The sequence below is a fragment of the Crinia signifera genome, chromosome 1 (genome assembly GCF_055691185.1).
Source record: "Crinia signifera chromosome 1, ASM5569118v1, whole genome shotgun sequence".
NCBI classification, from domain to species: Eukaryota; Metazoa; Chordata; class Amphibia; order Anura; family Myobatrachidae; genus Crinia; species Crinia signifera.
The window spans coordinates 312,248,494-312,269,604 of record NC_139217.1 but is presented as its reverse complement, the minus strand read 5'-3'; positions in this window follow the sequence as shown (position 1 = coordinate 312,269,604).

The window sequence follows — 21,111 nt, the reverse complement described above, 5'->3', positions numbered from 1 at the left end:
CCAGCTAAATCCAGATAAACCTAAACCCGTTCCTCTCTATTTAAAATTGAGAATTTTTATTAATAATCAAGTTTGAATTAAGCCATACCAAGTTACAGCACATAATCAGAGATAACATGCTTGACTAACTTTTAATGGTTATCTCTGCAACAATTTCTTTACATGAAGTTCAGAACCCAAATATGTGTTTAAGCAAACACATTACATATATTGGCATGACTTCGTACCATTATCATTGCACATGGTCCACATCGATCTCCACTATGTAAAAACTCCTATTATAAGTAAAACCTTCATTCAACATGAAACTTAACCAACTGTAAAGATGATAACAACTAAGAGACTCAAGCATGGTGAAAATGCTAAATTATATTAATCAATTAAATAATATGCTTTAAAACACTAAACTGGTGGCAAGTAGCTTGATCAAATCCACATAAACACCAAGATGTGATCCAGTTGACAACATTGAGTAATAGGGAGATTATAACACTGAACTTGGAAGCAAAATTGTGCCACTTCCCCAGAACAGAACTTTGACTGAAATATTGTATCCCCATAAGACTGGTATCACTGATCCCAATGCAGAAAGTTTTGCTAGAGAAACATATTATATCATAAACTGCACTCAACCAACTATTGCATCAAAATGGCCACTTTCTTCTGTGCTTTGCTGCCTTTATATGTCCACACATAGGGGAAGGTGAGGCACTACAAGTGACAGACACACACACACACATTTTTTCTTTTTTTCTTTCTTTCTTTCTTTCTTTCTTTCTTTCTTTCTTTCTTTCTTTCTTTCTTTCTTTCTTTCTTTCTTTCTTTCTTTACAGTTCGGGCTCATCTGGATTTTGCTTATTGGCTATCCAAAAAATGTGACAGCCAGATAGCCATTAAGATGTCATTTTGAGATCCAGCTAAATCCAGATAAACCTAAACCCGTTCCTCTCTATTTAAAATTGAGAATTTTTATTAATAATCAAGTTTGAATTAAGCCATACCAAGTTACAGCACATAATCAGAGATAACATGCTTGACTAACTTTTAATGGTTATCTCTGCAACAATTTCTTTACATGAAGTTCAGAACCCAAATATGTGTTTAAGCAAACACATTACATATATTGGCATGACTTCGTACCATTATCATTGCACATGGTCCACATCGATCTCCACTATGTAAAAACTCCTATTATAAGTAAAACCTTCATTCAACATGAAACTTAACCAACTGTAAAGATGATAACAACTAAGAGACTCAAGCATGGTGAAAATGCTAAATTATATTAATCAATTAAATAATATGCTTTAAAACACTAAACTGGTGGCAAGTAGCTTGATCAAATCCACATAAACACCAAGATGTGATCCAGTTGACAACATTGAGTAATAGGGAGATTATAACACTGAACTTGGAAGCAAAATTGTGCCACTTCCCCAGAACAGAACTTTGACTGAAATATTGTATCCCCATAAGACTGGTATCACTGATCCCAATGCAGAAAGTTTTGCTAGAGAAACATATTATATCATAAACTGCACTCAACCAACTATTGCATCAAAATGGCCACTTTCTTCTGTGCTTTGCTGCCTTTATATGTCCACACATAGGGGAAGGTGAGGCACTACAAGTGACAGACACACACACACACATTTTTTCTTTTTTTCTTTCTTTCTTTCTTTCTTTCTTTCTTTCTTTCTTTCTTTCTTTCTTTCTTTCTATCTATCGATCTATCAAACAATCTATCTATCTATCTGTCTATCTATATATATATATAAATACGGTATATATATATATATATATATATATATATATACACACATACACTTGCAGCATGGGCCTTACACTGAGCCCCTGGCCTGGCTCACCGTGCAAATACACTTCCAGGCTCCATCATGCTGAAGTCCCCTCCTTGCAAGGCTCCGTGGCTCCAGATGCTCATGCTGCCAGGCCAGTTACCTAGCTGCTCTTTCTTCCGGCTGTCCAGTAGTTCTGGCGGTCACTATCGGCTCCACCGTGTGTCCTCCTGCTGCAGCAGATGGCAGCGATGAATCCCACTGCAGGCTGCTGTGTGATGATGGTCAGCACTGGCTCCAGCCAGGGGGCTGATATTAGGTGGGCTGCAGAGACCTGCAGCCCGCTGCTATGAAGGGGGATGGCTCCCGCCGATAAGATGACAAGCGGACGCAGGGCCGGCGACAGGGGGGGTCAAGGGGGACAAGTGTGACGGGCCCCGGCAATCTGAAGGACCCCAGAGCTCGTCCGCGGCCCGTCTGTAAACTGTATTAACTTTGTGTGCGCTGTCACCTGTGACCCCTGAGGCGTCTACTGTGCATGCTGCCATCCCGCCTGTGACTGCTGTCCACCCGTCAGACCTCCCTCTGTGCCACACTGCTACGTGCCGGGTCTCACCTGCGTGTGTCCAGTGCAGTGCAGGCCGCCGCAGCCGCTCACCACTCGGCTGTCTTCTGCACTGGCACTATGCACGGACGGCCTTACTGTGCATCTGTGATCTTCTCCGCGATATGCGGCTGCCTGCCCTGCCTTCTCACCAAAGGCGCACAGCAGGAAACTGAGTCACGGGGGGGACGGGGACGATGACACTAACACAGTCGCAGTTGGAGTCTGGAGAAGAGAAGTGACTGTAAACTTTTTAAGTCTCCAACTGAACGAGGGCCTTGGATCCTCGAAAGTATAGGTGAGGTGAGGAGGTCAAGGAGCTCATAGATGTTTGAGTTTGGGATTATGTGGGGGGGGGCAGAAATATCAGTGGACTGGGCCCCAAGATTTCTGTTGCCGGCCCTGACCGGACGCAGCAGTTGTATAGGGAAGATGGTGCTATTGGGACAGAGCGCCTGGGCCCTACACTTTGTCAGAGAGGGCGGGGCCTGGGACAGTTGTCCCCATAGCACCCCCCGGATAGCGGTCTTGACAGTCAAATACACTCTCAAAAAATGAACAAAAAAAAGTAGGTAAAATTGACAGAAAAAAACACTAAATTGTTAGTAGGACAACCCCTGGTAAACAGTTCAGAGATAAAAGTAAAAACTTTCAGGATCTTTTTCATAGAAATCGTATCCATATAGGGCAAAGCCCTCACAGGCCTCACATAAGAAGTCTAACTTCTACTTGTTAGCATACCATAAAAGGAGAAGCATTTGCTCTGCATGGAAGTGTACATTTCCAAACTCATAAACTTCCAAGAACCAAAGCCTGGATGACAGAATGGGAAAATCCATCCACAGCAGAGTGCCAAATTTGGTAGTAGAAGGACCCAAAAGGGCAATGGCACATTTAAAACATGACTGATGTGGCAAAAGAATATCCATCCTCATGGAACAAACAAGAACCGGTTGCAGCAGAATGGGTTACTTCCTGACTTATCTTGACTATAATTTTCTTTACTCTAAAGTGTTTTTTCTAAAGGCTCTATGGATCAGGATTGTATAAAGTTTGTTTACTATATGGCGGAAATTTACAAAGCAGTCAAATACGACTGCTTTGTAACCCTCCGATGTCGTATTAATTCATATTAACAGCCGTATATATGGCCGCTAATACGAATTAGTGTAGGCAGCCTGCATGGATCAGTCAGATCCGTGCAGGCTGCAAGGTGTAAAAAAAAATTGAAAAAAAAAACCCCCAGCGTGGGGTCCCCCCCACAGCTGTAACCAGCACCAGGCTGAAAGAGCCGGGGCCGGTAATAAAAAAAATCAGGAAACCTGGCAAATAGGGGTTCCCCGATTTTTTACAACCAGCCCCAGGCTCCAGGTGCGGGGCTGGTCCCCAAAATACGGGGGACAAAATGAGTAGGGGTCCCCCGTATTTTAAGAACCAGCCCCAGGCCAAACCAGCCAGCAGGGTAATGTCACAGCCGGGGGACACTTTTTATATATGTTCCCACGGCCAAAACATCACCCTACTGACCAGTCAGCCTGGCCAGGGGCCCTGGGGGAGTGGGGACCCTCCCAATAAAGGGGTCCCCCCCTCCAGGACTTACCTGACCAGGCTGAAGCCTGGTGCTGTCCCCGGTGGCCCTGAAGCGGTGGCCACCGGGCTGATTGAGTGTAAAAAAATAGAATAAAAAACTATTGTTTTTAACTGTGGAACTATGAGTCCCAGCAAGCCTCCCCCGCAAGCTGGGACTTGCAGTCCCAGCCTGCGGGGCATTAAAGGGCCTGCTGGCACTTGTAGTTCCACAGTAAAAAAAATAGTGAAATGAACACACACTGACACACAATAAAAATAAAACTTTAATACATCCAAAGCCCATACATACTGATACTTACCTATCTTGAGCCCCTATGTAGGTCCCTGGGTCTTGGTCCGGTGCCTTGTCCTGGTCCTGATCCATGTCGGCATTTGGCTCCATGTCGATGTCCATGTCGGCGGCGTCTGTCGGCGTCCATCCGGAAACGAAGAAATCCATGGGGGACCTGTGGAAGGAAATCCAACTCACCCAGGTCCTCCTGTGAAGATCTGTAGTCTTGATCCGACGTAGTCCGAGTCTTCTGTCACCTTCTGTGACATGCCGGCGACTCCAGCAGCTCCCCGCATCGGACTGTAAGAGGCGCAGAGATGTTTCATCTTCTGCGCCTCTCCATAGAATGATTCTATTGGCCGCTAGGCGGCCAATCAGGAGCTGAGAAAGTTTTTCCACGAATTCATATTAGTAAATTTCCCCCTATGTGTTTAGAATTGTGCTTACATCAATACGTACAGTATGGCTATTTTATATTCTGATTATTTAATTGACATTTGTATTTGGAATCCTTTTGAAAGGAGAAAAACAACAGATGTTGAATATAAATTAATTCAATTAGTATTTTATGTTTGTAGTGAATTGCATGTAATATTGAAAATGAGACTTTATTTCAAAAGGGAAGGGAATTAAGAAACCACACAAGGGGAAGCTGTTAAGAAAAAGAGAGAAATTACAGCTACTGTACCTCACTGTTGCATGGAAATGGCCTGGAAGAAGATTAGGATCAGTGGAACCACAACGTTCTCCTGAATTGGGGATCACAAAATAGGATTTCATACCACCGTGTGGTCTGAAAGAAAGTTTGAATTTGAGATTTAGTGAAATCTAGTAACACTATTGTACATCTTAAAGACTATCAAGATATTATTTCCCTTCAGTGATGTAAATGTTTTTTAAATTATTAAGTTGTGTACAAATAGGGTACTGCAACTATTTCATTTATTACTGTGCAGCTCATTTTTAGGCTATCTCTACAATTTTTCGATGATTTCATTGGGCGAATAGCCCTTTACAAACGGGGCGATATTAGCCAGTATCGCTGGCTAAATGGTCGCTGAGCGACCATATTGCCTGTGTTTTTGTGTGTACAGGGCGATAAATTGCAAGAAGCGCGCTCCCGCTGCCAGCCGTTAATGGTCACTGGTGATTTTGACTTTTCAGTGGTGACTTGCCAGTCAAAAGTGAAAAGTCACTGAGAGCAACTGTACACTGCGTGATCTATCACTGAGGTAAATATCAATGAGCAATTATAAGCAAAAATCGCTCAGCGACCATATTGCACTGTGTGTACACACCAAAAGTATTTTCACTTATTGCTTCTAACATAAACCTGGTACATATGCTTATGATGTAAAGCTGGGAATACTTGAGATGTGTCCAACTGAATGCATGCATATTAATTAACTTTTCCTTTCCTGTTTGTTCAGGTAACAAATGTTTACACTTCTAAATGACACTAGCACTGTTGGATGAGATTCCAAATCAACATACTGCTGATATTAAACTGTAGCTAACTCATCATAATCCCTTTACCACCTCCTTAAGTCATTGTGTCATATTTATTTATGAAAATTATTATCTTGTAATACAACAGGTGAGCATGGACAGATCTCAATGTCCAGTATAATGAAAGAACACAGCTGTGACCCCCTAACTTGTTTACAACTTATACACATGACTAAAAATAGAAAAGGTCTGCAAGTTTGAGGTTAAAGTTCCTGATTGAGATAGCTCATTATGGTCTCATTACTCACAAGAGCAAGTAGATTTAGACTTGTTATATGGCGCACCATAATTCCTTGAATGGTGTTCTTCCTCTTACACAATTACTAAAAATATTCTACAAAGCACCCTGCAGCATACTGTATATGGGCAATTATTTGGTGCAATAATCTTGGGCTGGTCCATGCGATAAACCACCAATGCACTGCTTGTTTGTTGGCAATTCAGCGCTATGAGACAGTAATGTAAACTATAACATCATCCGTGCTTTCAGTGTAAATATATAAGGGCCACTGGTAATTAGTAAGCATAGGAGGATGTTAAACTTGACTGCATATTTGCAGCTAAAAATAGATTGACTTTTTCATAGTCAGCGAATCTAAAGTTGGCCATACACTACTGCGATGTATCACAGTAGTGTATGGCCGCCATGCGAGACCTGCAAGCTGCCTGGACTTTCCCAGAGCAGCAGGATCGCATGTGGTTCTTTCACATATGATGTATTGCATGCTACCCCTGTTCCCCACTGCCAGGAGGGGGGTCCGAATCGATTCAGGTCCGAAGTACCTAAGACCATGCATCGGACTCAATGAGACATCAAACGCACCAGATTTTGGCCGATTTCTCAGCCCGATTTGTCTAAAACAGATGAAATTGGGCCAAATTGCTGTAGTGTATGGGACAAGTGGGGTAGCTACAATAGAGGCAGCCCCCGCGGCTGCTTGGAGGAGCCGCCTGCGGTGGGCGCCCGGCATACTAACTAGTGTGGAGGCTGAGATGCGGCTGCCACTGTGTGCAGGGAGGGATGTGTCTCAGCGTGTGACAGGCAGCAGTGTCGGCTGGGATGAAAGCAGCAGCTGCTGCTGGACGGGACTCAGGAGCTGGGGCTTACATAGAAGGGCAGCAGCAGCAGGGGAAGTCACTTTACTTTCAGTTTCCACGCTGCAGTTCTGAGCCCCGCCTCCTCCCTCCAGTCACTGCTGAGAACAAGCGTGTATTCCTGGAGCCAAAGCTGCTGCCTCTTCTCTGCCAGGGGACAATTAAGCTGGCCCCGACAAACACCTGCTGCTGGTCTCCCTAGTGCTGCTGCTGGCGGGCCCTCCACCCAGCGCCAGTGATATGTTACAATATTAATAATATCTTGGGATATATGTATGGATGTCATTTTGGGGACATATGGATGTATGTATGCATGATGGTGCAGTGTATGTATGTATGTATGTATGAGGGAGGCAGTGTATGTATGTATGTATGTATGAATGCATAAGGAATTCAGTGTATGTATGTATGTATGTATGCATGCATGAGGTAGGTAGTGTATGGATGGTTGTATGTATGTATGTATGTATGTATGTATGTATGAGGTAGGCAGTGTATGGATGTACTGTATGTATCAGGGAGGCAGTGTATGTATGTATGTATGTATGTATGTATGAGGTAGGCAGTGTATGGATGTACTGTATGTATCAGGGAGGCAGTGTATGTATGTATGTATGCATGCATGAGGAAGTTGGGTAGGGATGGAACTATGTATGTATGTATGTATGTATGTATGAGGTAGGCAGTGTATGGATGTACTGTTTGTATCAGGGAGGCAGTGTATGTATGTATGTATGTATGTATGTATGCATGCATGAGGTAGGTAGTGTATGGATGGTTGTATGTATGTATGTATGTATGTATGTATGAGGTAGGCAGTGTATGGATGTACTGTTTGTATCAGGGAGGCAGTGTATGTATGTATGTATGTATGTATGCATGCATGAGGTAGGTAGTGTATGTATGGATGGTTGTATGTATGTATGTATGTATGTATGTATGTATGAGGTAGGCAGTGTATGGATGTACTGTTTGTATCAGGGAGGCAGTGTATGTATGTATGTATGTATGTATGTATGTATGAGGTAGTACGTCTATGCCCGCCCCCCAGTCCTTCGTTCCATCCCAGTGCCTATCCCCACTCCCTGCCCAATATCTGTCCCCACTCTACCTGCCCAGTATCTGTCCCACTTCCTTCTGCCTAGTATCTTCCGCCGACTCACTGGATATCCTCTCTCTCCCCCCTATGCCTGCCCAGCATCTTCCCTCCTCCTCTCCCTGCCAACCATCCGTATCCCTTCTCCCTGACCACCATCCGGCCTCTGTCTGCCCACCATCCATCTCCTCTCTCTGCCCACCATCCGTTCCCCCTCTCCCTGTCAACCATCCGTCCCCTCACTCCCTGCAAACCACCCCTCTATCTGCCCACCATTCATCCCCCCTCCCTCTTCCCAGCACCTGTCTTCCTCTCTCTGTCCAATGTCTGTCCCCCTCCATCCCCAGCATCTCTCCCCCTCTCTCTGTCCAGCATCTGTACCCACCTCCCTGCCCATCACCTGTCCCCCTCTTCCTGCCCAACATCTGTACCACCCTCTCTCTACCCAGCATCTGCCCCATGCACACTCCTCAGCATCTATCTCCCCTCTCCCCACATCTGCCCCCCCCCCCTCTCCACAGCATCTGTCCCCAGCTAGAACTGTATCCCATGCACCCGGAATGATGAAAATGAATTTGTGGCTCCTGGGAACAGTATTTCCTTGGAGTCCACAACCCGTTTTATTAGACCACACACACTTTTTTCTAGGAACCTGCACGAAACTGCCCCTCCCCCCCATTTATTTATTGTAGTGCCCCCACTGTCATTTTTTCTGGATCCCTGTGTGTGTGTATATGTGTATATATATATATATATATATATATATATATTTAGTTAGTTGGGGGCCCCACAACTTTTTTGGCTTGGGGGAGCAAAATGTATAGTTACGCCACTGTATGGGACCTTAACAACTTGCTTTCACATCAAGTATATACTGGCTGCTAATAGCAGTATAATGGAATAGCTGATCTGTATGAAAATGCAATTTTATTAGAATTAAGTGAACATCAACTATTAGAAAATAACTGAATACAGGCAATGACATTAATAATTACATAGTGAATTCTAAACATACTTTCATGCCAAACAACTGGAAATCACGGTACTGTATATTCTAATACAAGGGCCGGATGTCATGAAGTCCAAACTCATCGGCCCTGTGGGATGCAGGCCAAACTCTAATATTTTTTATGAGGTGCAATCATTTACAAGGCAAAACCTGTCTTGTAAAAAAACACCCGAGTTCGGCTGGCATCCCGCATGGCCGTAGAACTCAGATTTAATTACATCCGGCCCAAGTGAATAAATGCTGATGTGTATATATACTGGATGTAACGATTTCATGCTGATGAGTACTCAACAGCTGGGTAGCAATGGTCTGCATTTGTAGATACTAGAATGAACAGATACGTGGAATGCAGCCACAATATAACAGCAAAATTAATTTGAAATAATAATCAATTAGTAACTGCACATGTTATGTTATAAATGAGGGGAATCATAATTTGAGTTTCCTGAGCACCCACATGGGGCCATGATTCAGTAGAAAAAGATTTTCCCTCCATTAACAGCTATACTTATTAGAGAAACCACCCCCTGCTGAATTATTAGAAGTGAAATGAATTTAGATTTCTCAGCAATGTTAAAACTAAACTATCAGATTGGGAATAATATAGAGTAGTGTATATTTTTCTATGCATGATTCTAATCTGCTTTGTGCTACAAACAGTACATACATACAGTACAATACATACATGTATTGCAACACTGGAACATACCTATACAATAATCACTTGTTCTGTCATGAATGTAACAACTCGCAAGGCAATATATAAAAATTCACAGACACATTTGTGTTAAAGAAGTGGACAAGAAAGTTTCTATTAAAACACAGCTTGCCTTATTTAAAATCAGTTTTCTTATATGTGCAGGAATATTCTGTATATTAATATTTACATATTCAATTTGTCATTAACTATTTCCCTTTTTTTCAAATATAAAAAGCATATACTTAGATAGAAATTTGGTGAAATAACTAATATTTATTGGGGGGGGGGGGTGTTCAATTACAGGCAAACGGTGCAAATTGCTGTTTCAATGTTGTATAAACATTGGCAATGGCACCTCCTTTTCCACTTCACCCAGCTGGCTAAATGTTTATTTTGCAGAAAAGTGCTCGCTATCCTATGGGGTGGTAAATACATTTTTGTAGGATCCTGGACTGAAACAGCCAGGTGAAGGCATTTGCTGGCAATTGAATTCCATCCTACAGTAGGAGCCCATCTCATCTATCTTCCTTAGGCCATGGCTCAGGATGGCTAGCCATGGCTATCCTATTGTTCTCAGCTGCAATACAATACTTGAACAATATAGAGTAGGGGATTAGCAGAGTAATCCATTTACTCACTTAGGGCCTTATTTTGGTTCATTCTTTCTGACAAAATCCTTCTTAGATGGGCAAAACCATGTGCACTGCAGGTGGGGCAGATGTAACATGTGCAGAGAGAATTAGATTTGGGTGGGGTTTTACTTCAAAGTGAGATCTATATTGCAGTGTAAAAATAAAGCAGTCAGTATTTTCCCTGCACAGAAACAAAATTACTCACCCAAATCGAATTCTCTCTGCACATGTTACATCTGCCCCCCCTGCAGTGCACATGGTTTTGTCCATCTAAAAAGGATTTTGTCAGAAAGAATGAACCAAAATAAGGCCCTTAATCCTATTATAGAGATAGATCACATCAAAATATATATTTATATAATACAGTACATTTAAAATACATTTTTGGGAATTATTGGAGTGACCCATGTCAGTGGACATTTTGGTAACCTGCTTGGATGGATTGTTTTTAAGACATAGGCAGGGATTTTATATTTTATGTACATGTGTGCTTCCCTTGATTTCACTCAGTCTTTCATGGTCACAAAGGCCTTGAAGAGATTGGTGTGTATAGCCCCATTGTCGCTCATTTTTTGATGACCTTTCAGTCTCCCACTTCTCTGTCAGTTTCTTGTGTTTAATATATGGATTTTGAATCACTGTTTTTTAGTGTAACCTATTATATGGCTTTTCACAAGGCATTCTGTATCCATTCATTCATTCATTTATTCATTGGCTGGGTGTTCAGGGTGTGCTTTGTCATTCATTGCTGGGTTATTTGCTTCACCTTGTTAAAGTTCATGGTTGTCCATATTTTATCGGAATTTATTTGGGTAGAAATGATTTAGCGGACCTCGTTTAGTAGTAACATTGGCTGTTTTGCTATAATTCTTGAGATTCTCTCCTCCCCAATGTATGGGCTAGGCTGGTTTGTAACCTACCCCATATGGGCCTTGTATTTGTGTTATTGGGAGAGTTTGTGTGATGGTTTGGCAGTTGGTCTCCCATCTACGCCTGATGAGGAGACCTGGCAGATAGCAATACTGTGAGTGGGGCAGTTCATTCTTCTTCAGTGTTTTTTAGTACTAACTTGCAACCATCTACAGTAGGTTTTCCTAACGATAGCTTCAACACAATACTTCCTAACAATAAAGTTTTTGGGTTTCTATTTGCTTATTTGTGTACACAGTTTGCGGCAGAAATAATCTTCCCTATAGGTCATTTTGTGTTCCCCCTCTGATACCACTTCCATATTCTGCTGGTGCAACATCTCTTGATTTAGTACAAGGAAGTAATCTGCCATAATACTCACATCTTTAACTGATGATACTGTATACCTGTATTTGATCTGATAAATCCAACTTCTTATATGTATTGGCACATAGTGTATCTAACTAAAATAAACTATACTGTACATGTCAGTTAGTCTGTGCATAAGATCCATCAATGATGTAATGTATTAGAAATGTTATTACTACACCATTTCAGGAAGAGAGGGATTATAATACTCGGAGGAGTTTAGACTTCCAGCTGTAAATTTGCTAGGCGTACCGAGTTTCACATTAAATCTTTTCTTCGTGAAAGCCACAAGAATTATTAGAAGTATGTTTTAAATTAAGATAAATGAGAGAAAATCAAGACTGCATGGCAGCTATGTATTGGTATATCTATGTAGGAATCACCATAATGTTTTCATTTGTGAGAGCAGTAATTGCAACATTACAAATCAAAAAACGTGTATATGTAATGCATACTTTGAGAACTTATAATGTTTTTGATCCATTATAAAATGTATCTAATATATTCAACAACGCATTTTCAGATTTTATGCGCCATGTACTGTACTAGTGGTGGATGGGCACGAAAACAAAATGGGACTTTTATTGCCAAATGGCAGTATTCTATTATCAATGATCATTTTGTTCTCAACTGTCCCCAACACATTCAGTTATTTATATGTAGACTTGGAATACATCCTCACGCTTACTTTGTGCCTAACACTTGCTCAGGTAGCTCCCTTTAATGTTTATGTTGTCAAGTGAGCCTCCTTGCATTACATATGTATATAGAGTATCTATAGAGTATGGATAGAATAACCTGTTGCTTATAATAAATGATTTGCCAGTGCACAGAATTAAGTGAATAGCAAATATAGAGGCAGATGTATTATTAAGCCTTAACATGAGATAAATGCAAGGGTGATAAGGAGAGATAAACGTCCAGCCAATCACCTGCTAACTGCCATGTTACAGGCTGTGTTTGAAAAAAGTCAGTAAGGAGCTGATTGGCTGGACGTTTATCTCTCCCTATCACCCTTGGATTTATCTCTTGCTAAGGCTTAATACATCTGCCCCATTGTGCATACAATGCTGATGCTTGCCAGTCCTGTCATTATAGTAAGGAGTATGATGAGTCCACTATTACAGCTACACAACATCATGCTGCTGTCAGGTACCCATTCAACAAAGCACTTCACATAACAAGTACAGGTTGAGTATCCCTTATACGAAATGCTCGGGACCAGGAGCATTTTGGATAAGGGTTTTTCTAGATTTCGGAATGTTTCATACTGACCTGGTTCAGGGGCATCCCTAGGCATCCACGGCATCCATCTCCTGAGCATTTCTGGTCCTAACGATGCATTGCGTAGGTGTGTGGGTGCACCCCAACGTCATAATGTCCCATGCATCATTGGGACTGGGAATGCCTCTGAAGATGGATGCTGCGGATGCTGGGGACCAGGTGAAAAACAAAACATATTAGTGTGTGTGTGTGTGTGTGGGGGGGGGGGGGGGGTGTGTGCAAAAATACAATCAAACCTGGACATTCCAAAACCTACAGGCTTGTGAATATTTCAGTTTTTGGATATACAGATAAGGGATACCTGACCTGTACTAGTAGAAACAATCCTGAGTGACTGATGAAGAAGGCAGTGTGGTTCCTGAAATGTTATGCTGTGTTTTATTTTTAATATATTGCAAATCAGTATTGATCCCAGTGCACAACAGTTTACTAAAGCTTTTAAAAGTGACAAGAGGTTATGTTCCCCATAGCAACCAATCAGATTATAGATTGTCATTTCTCTATTGCATCCTAGAAATTGAAATCTGATTGGTGCTATGGGCAACATCCCCATTCTTCACTTTAGAAGCTTTAGTAAATGTACCCCGACTTTACTATCAATGTGCATGTAAATGGGTTTAGCACCTACGTATTACTATCAGAAAGCAAAAACAATGTGTCAACCGGGAGACTACAACAGTACAATTTAGTTCAATGAAGTCTTCAGTATTTTTATTTTTAATTACATACAAGGTACATTGTATAAACATATATATAGAACAAAAACTGACATTCATATTTATGTTCTCTCGAAAGACAGGAGACTACTGTATTTTGTACAATACTGTTTTAAAGAAAACACTGCTCTAGCAGGATTCATGCTATTAATATTATTTTTCACAATCTTTAAAAGTTCTCTCTGTCAGCTACAAATGATGAGTTGTCAGGATACATTCTGTGTCTCTGTAAACCAGACACTGGGCCAGATTCTCTAAGTTTCAAAAGTGATAAAATGGAGAGTGATAAGCAGCCAGCCAATCAGCTCCTGGTAAAAATAAATAACAAAAAAGCAGAGCTGGTGTTATCAATTAAATCAATGAAATATTTATTACTAAATTTAAAAATACATTATAAACACATAATATTAAAAACAATAAATTAATATTTGATTGGACCCAATGGTTATAGTCACCGGTGATGGATATTTTGACATGCACTGATCCAAATGTGGGATGGAGTCCTTATTGGCCACTTAATGGTATCCTGATAGAGTTGAAATGGACTCAACCGAAGGCACAAGGTGTAATTAGCCAACTCGGGAGTCCTCACTGCTGCGAGTGGTCAGGTGTCCATATCCAATGGGGTGAGGGACTTCCAAAAGGAACAATGTTCGTGTAAGCAGGTGATAATTATCCTTTGGTGTAGAGGAATAGTCTTTAAGCCAATGGGTCCAGAAAGCAACAAGCAACTCACGGTAAGCGCTCTATACTAACCACAGGTTAGTACTTTTCTTCTTTTTAGCCAAGAAGCTTAGAGAATCTGGCCCCTAATGTGATGTTATATATATAAAAAAATTATATTTATGGAACAAAAGTCTAATGCTAGACTGATTGAAAGCAGAATTACACAGGACTCACAATATGGGGTTACAAAAGGTATTACAACAGAAGGTATTACAAAAGAATGAAAATGCAATTTCAAATATATATTTTTTTTAACATACACAAATAAGTCAGAGATGGAAAAAACTTAGCTGTTTAGTATTTCCTGTTCTAGATGATTGGCCTTGATTTTCTCAAATGTCAAATATTGCACATCTATTGCTGTTTATTACTGCTATCATATTTTCAGTGAGGATTAAAGGCAAAAATATAACAATCGACTTCATAGTACAAAAACTAAAAATAATAAAAATAAAAATTGGCCTTGTAAATAAAATCTTTAAAAAAAAACATAAAAAAGAACAGGAAAATGATTTAACATCAGGGAAGCCAAAATGATTCATGAATCTTAATTGATTGGAATTAGAATTACTGCAAGATAACAAGCATTTGTTAGCAGTGCAATAATATCAGCCGTGATTAACAGATATACAGATGGAACTAATCTCTTAGAGATCTTAGAGCTGAATGGAGCAATCAAACTTCTGTCACTGATGAAATCACTGACTTCTAACCAAGATATCCTTTTATTAGAATACAATGCATTTGGAGTGGATAGCAGTAGGGTGCAATCCAGCAGTCCTCTGCACTTTGTGGTATAGGGTAGGGCCTAATGTATTTTTATTTTCCATATGGTGATATTAGTGGCAGTACAGATGGTGTAATGGTTCGATTCCCACCATGTACTGGTAGGTTATTTGGCTCCTAACAAAATTAACTCTAGAATGCCTGTGTGTGTGCATGTAAATGTAGTAGGGAATATAGATTCCACTAGGGCAGGGACTGATGTGAATGTTCAAATATTCTCTGTAAACTAAACTTAACTAAACTTAACTAAAATCTGCAATCTCTCTCTTGCCACTGGTACTTTTCCGTCTCTGCTCAAACATGCAGTGATTACTCCCATTCTGAAAAAACACAATTCTGACCCTAACTCTCTCTCTTACTATCGTCCTATCTCTCAGCTCCCATGCCTCTCCAAGCTACTCGAGAGACTTGTCTACTCTCGCCTAACAAACTTTCTTAACTCCAACACCCTATTAGACCCGCTTCAGTCAGGCTTTCGCTCTCAACACTCCACTGAGACAGCACTGACTAAAGTGGTGAATGATCTGGTAACAGCTAAGTCTAAAGGCCATTACTCACTGCTTTTTTTTCTAGATCTTTCTGCTGCATTTGACACTGTGGATCACACTCTCCTTTTACAAACACTACACTCCCTAGGTCTTAATGATACAGCCCTTTCCTGGTTCACATCTTACCTATCTGATCGCTCTTTCACTGTTCGCTTCTCTGACTCTACTTCCTCTACTTCACTACCTCTGTCAGTCGGAGTTCCGCAAGGCTCAGTCTTAGGTCCTCTGCTTTTCTTAATCTATACCTCCTCGCTTGGCAAACTAATCAGCTCTTTCGGACTTCAGTATCACTTATATGCAGATGATACTCAAATCTATCTATCAACCCCAGAGTTGTCACCAGTGGTTTTGGGCCGAGTCTCTGAATGTCTCTCTGCCATCTCATTTTGCATGTCTTCTCGCCAACTCAAACTCAATATTTCCAAAACTGAATTACTTATATTCCCGCCAACTAAGAAGAGTTACCATCCTGATATCTCCATCACTGTTGACAACTCGACAATCTACCCTACCCCACAAGCTCGTTGCTTAGGGGTCACCCTCGACTCTGACCTGTCCTTTGTTCCCCATATTCAATCTGTCTCCAAATCATGTTACATGCATCTAAAAAACATATCCAAAATACGACCGTATCTCACACAAGACACTACTAAATCTCTTATCCATGCACTCATTATATCCCGCATTGATTATTGCAATAGTCTCCTAACTGGTCTTCCCAAGAACAGACTCTCACAACTGCAATCCATTTTAAATGCTGCTGCTAGGCTGATCTTCCTTGCAAGACGCTCATCGTCTGCTGATCCGCTCTGCCAGTCCCTGCATTGGTTGCATGTATATTACCGTATTCAATATAAAACACTTCTACTTGCATATAAAGCTATAACCATACTGCACCAGCATATATCTCTGCACTTATCACAAAATATCTCCCATCTCGACCACTCCGCTCTGCACAAGATTTGCGTCTCTCTTCTGCACGGATCACCAGCTCCCATTCACTATTACAGGACTTTCATCAGGCTGCTCCCATCCTATGGAATGCCCTTCCACGCACAATTAGACTCTCCGCTAGCCTCCAAATTTTCAAGCCTTCCATGAAAACTCACCTCTTTAGGCAAGCCTATCATATTTAAGTTCTACACGCATAACCCTCTGAGGCACTTATGTATTATATAGCTTCCCTTCTGGACTTGTAACTTGTTGGGACTGCTATGCTACTACTGATGCCTGTCCTTGTGTTTCCCTCCTAAATACCTAATAGATTGTAAGCTTGCAGCAGGGCCCTCTAACCTCCAAGTCTGTCTGTTACCCAGTTTGTTTTATCACTGTCTACTATTGTAAAGCGAAACGGAATCTGCTGCGCTATATAAGAAACTGCAAATAAATAATAATAAATGTAAAGTGCCATATAATATGTGTGTGTGCTATATAAGAAACTGATAATAAATAATAATATCTTTTGCTTTACTCTTAAAACTTTAAGGTTTTTTTTAAAGTTATAAGCACTGTAGCTCTTTTATGTATCAATTCTATAAAGAAATTACCATGGATTCTTAAAAGTTCTTAGGTAAGCTCAAACCAAAGCCTTAGTAGAGATAAGCAAATACCAAGTCATTAGTGGTTCTGGCAAGCCTTCAATAGGGCAATTACCCACCACAGCAGAAAAGTCAAGGTGGAGTGTCTTAAATACCTCTACAGCACTTTCAACTGATGCTTTTTGATAACTATTGAAAGTGAAAGTCAAGTCTGGCAGTTTAGACTTATTCAGCCGGTTTAGTCCATCTGTTGGCATCCCTTACCTAAAAATTATACAATTTTCTCAGGATGTTCGTTTACATTTACCAATTGAGCTTTATATAAGATACAGTATAACATTGTTTTTTCTTGTTGATTGCCTTACAATGTACTCTGTTCTTGACCAACAACAGTATATGACTATTTTGACATTTAAAAGTGGAAATGTAGGTGAATGTAAAAGCATACTTCTTAAGACAACATGGCACAGAAAAAGGGCAGGCAATGTGTATCACCAAGGTGCAGGGGGTGCAGCTGCTATGGGGCCCAGAGCAGTGGGGGCCCATCTTCCCTGTATAAGTTAGATGTGTTATATACATTTATCGACATAGGTTGGTATATAGGAGCCCTTACAAACTTTTGCTATAAGGCCTACAAATATCTAGTTACACCCCTGTATCACTACTGTGGAACTTGCCCTCCAAGCATGTCCTGCCACAGTTTTAGCATGTCATAACAGCAAAGCTATGATCTGACGTATATTAGTTTGCAGCAGATGCAGACAGGTTGTCTACCCCTGGAATAAAGAGACGGGTCCTCATTCAGCATGGATCGCATATGCTAAGATGCTCACAGCAGCTTAGCATATACGGTCGTTAGCAATGCAAATGCAGGAGAAGGTGCTCACCACCTAGGCCCTGCATTTGTGATTGCTAAAATTGCAATGTGATCGCAGTTCAAGATGAACATTGTGACCAAGCCAGAGTAAGTTTGACCTTATGCAGGTTTGCAATTACAAAGGGCATTGTAAGGCGGCAGGCCAAAGAAACTGCATATGCAACACAGTCCTTGGTGTTGCCATGCCTGAAGGATGGCTTCCTCGGCCTCCGTCCCTCCCTACGAATGCCTATGCCTGTCAATCATTTCTGAAAAGTGATCGCAGGACCTGTTCTGCACATGTGTAGAAAGGGTCCCGCCCATGCTCTCTTTCCTGATAATCAGAAACTATGTGTTGGATGGCTTTTGCGATCCAACCTGATTAACCACCCACAGTTCCCAATACCAGAACAAATCAGCCTATCTAGAGAATAGATAAAGAACCCAGACTGTTTTAATTATAGAACGGTCTGATTCCACAGTTATTGTTGCTTGGATGATGGGTATAAGGGGTCAATCAGTGTACAGTAGTGATGTGATTTTTAAATGGGGAAAATTGGAAACAAATCAATTCTAGATACTATCAGTGGCGCCGGAACGGGGGGGGCGAGGGGGCAGCTTGCCCCCCCCAAAATTTCTGTGGCGGCGGCGCTAAGGCAGATGCGGAAGCCAGGGGAAGGAGACGTGACGTCTCCTTCCCCTGACTAGTGAGCGGCTCATGTGGGCGGGGGCTGAAGATGCGGCCAGCGCGCGCCAAGCCCAGCCGCCCTCCCTCCCGCCCGGCGCTGCCCGGCCGTCCTCCCTGCTGCCCGCCCGGCGCTGCCCGGCCGTCCTCCCTGCTGCCCGGCCGCCCTCCCTCCCGCCCGGCGCTGCCCGGCCGCCCGCCCTCCCTCCCTCCCGCCCGGCGCTGCCCACCCGCCCGCAGAATCAAGGACCAAAGAGGTGAGCAAAATTGCCAGCAGTGTCCCCATATTGCAAGCAGTGTGCCCTTATTGCAAGCAGTGTGCCCTTATTGCCAGCAGTGTGCCCTTATTGCCAGCATTGTGCCCTTATTGCCAGCAGTGTCCCCATATTGCCAGCAGTGTGCCCTTATTGCCAGCATTGTGCCCTTATTGCCAGCATTGTGCCCTTATTGCCAGCAGTGTCCCCGTATTGCCAGCAGTGTGCCCTTATTGCCAGCAGTGTCCCTGTATTGCCAGCAGTGTCCCCGTATTGCCAGCAGTGTCCCCGTATTGCCAGCATTGTGCCCGTATTGCCAGCATTGTCCCCATATTGCCAGCATTGTGCCTGTATTGCCTGTATTGCCAGCAGTGTCCCCGTATTGCCAGCATTGTGCCTGTATTGTGCCCGTATTGCCAGCATTGTGCCTGTATTGTGCCCGTATTGCCAGCATTGAGCCCTTATTGCCAGCATTGTGCCCTTATTGCCAGCATTGTGCCCTTATTGCCAGCAGTGTCCCCGTATTGCCAGCAGTGTCCCCGTATTGCCAGCAGTGTCCCCGTATTGCCAGCAGTGTCCTCGTATTGCCAGCAGTGTGCCCTTATTGCCAGCATTGTGCCCTTATTGCCAGCAGTGTGCCCTTATTGCCAGCATTGTGCCTGTATTGCCAGCATTGTGCCCTTATTGCCAGCATTGTGCCCTTATTGCCAGCATTGTGCCCTTATTGCCAGCAGTGTCCCCGTATTGCCAGCAGTGTCCCCGTATTGCCAGCAGTGTCCCCGTATTGCCAGCAGTGTGCCCGTATTGCCAGCAGTGTCCCCGTATTGCCAGCAGTGTGCCCGTATTGCCAGCAGTGTCCCCGTATTGCCATCATTGTGCCTGTATTGTGCCCGTATTGCCAGCATTGTGCCCGTATTGCCAGCATTGTGCCCGTATTGCCAGCATTGTGCCTGTATTGCCCGTATTGCCAGCAGTGTCCCCGTATTGCCAACATTGTGCCTGTATTGGCAGCATTGTCCCCGTATTGGCAGCATTTTTTGGACATCGACCAAAATCATTTCAAAATTCCGGACTCCATCAAAAATTACTTGCCTACCCCTGGCCTATATTACTGATTAATCGCAGCCGCCCGCCCGCACAGCTGCTTTAGCGCCTCAGCAAGAATCCGATTCCTATTCGCAGCCGTCCGCCCACATGGATGACTGCTGCGGGGAGCCGAAGAGGAAGGAGGGACACGCGGGCGTAGAGACCCTCCCCACTTGAAGCAGCCCAGAGCAGAAGCGGTGCATCTGAGTGTGGCAACGCTGCAATAGCAGCGCCCACACTAGAACGCCCCTGCACAGGAGAGGAAGCCAGCGCCAGCCTGACCGATGGCCGGAGGACCAGTCGAGACGGGCAGGAGCCTGCACCTTGTTCCAGGATACAGGTACTCTCCCTTACAAGGGCCCCTGACTGGTGTCCCACGCTCCACTCCCTGCCACCAACGTCTCGCTGTGCTAAAGCTAGGCTAGGAGCCCACGTTGAATTCCCTGTCCCTACCCTGATGTGTGGCTGGAGCCTCAGGGACTCCCGGAAAAGACCCTCTTTGCCCCATTCATCATTTGCCCGTCTGCCGCTCCGTAGAAGTACAAAGTGTACTTTCCCTGCTAGAACTGAATGCATGTGTCAGCAGGCTCTCAGCATTGCAGCACTCCTGCTCTAGCTCCAGCAGTGACAGTCCCCTCAATCCCCCCGGTGTATAATGCCCACGTGTATATGCCGCTGCCCTGTGCATAATGCCCATGCGTAAATGCAGCTGCCTTGTGTATAATGCCCACGCATATATGCCGCTGCCCTGTGTATAATGCCCATGCATATATGCCGCTGCCCTGTGTATAATGCCCACGTGTATATGCCGCTGCCAGTGTGTATAGTGCCCGGGGGTAACATATAGCAATTTAGGGGGCGCCAAAATGAGATTATATCTTGCCCCCCCCAACCTAAAAACGTTCCAGCGCCCCTGGATACTATAGAGTACTCTGGTGACATATATTGTGCAAATTTCAGATTATCTTAAAATACTGTTGTGCAGCAGCAATGTCAGAATATTCTCCAGAGATAGGATAAACCATTCTGATAAATCAAGCATATAAAACACA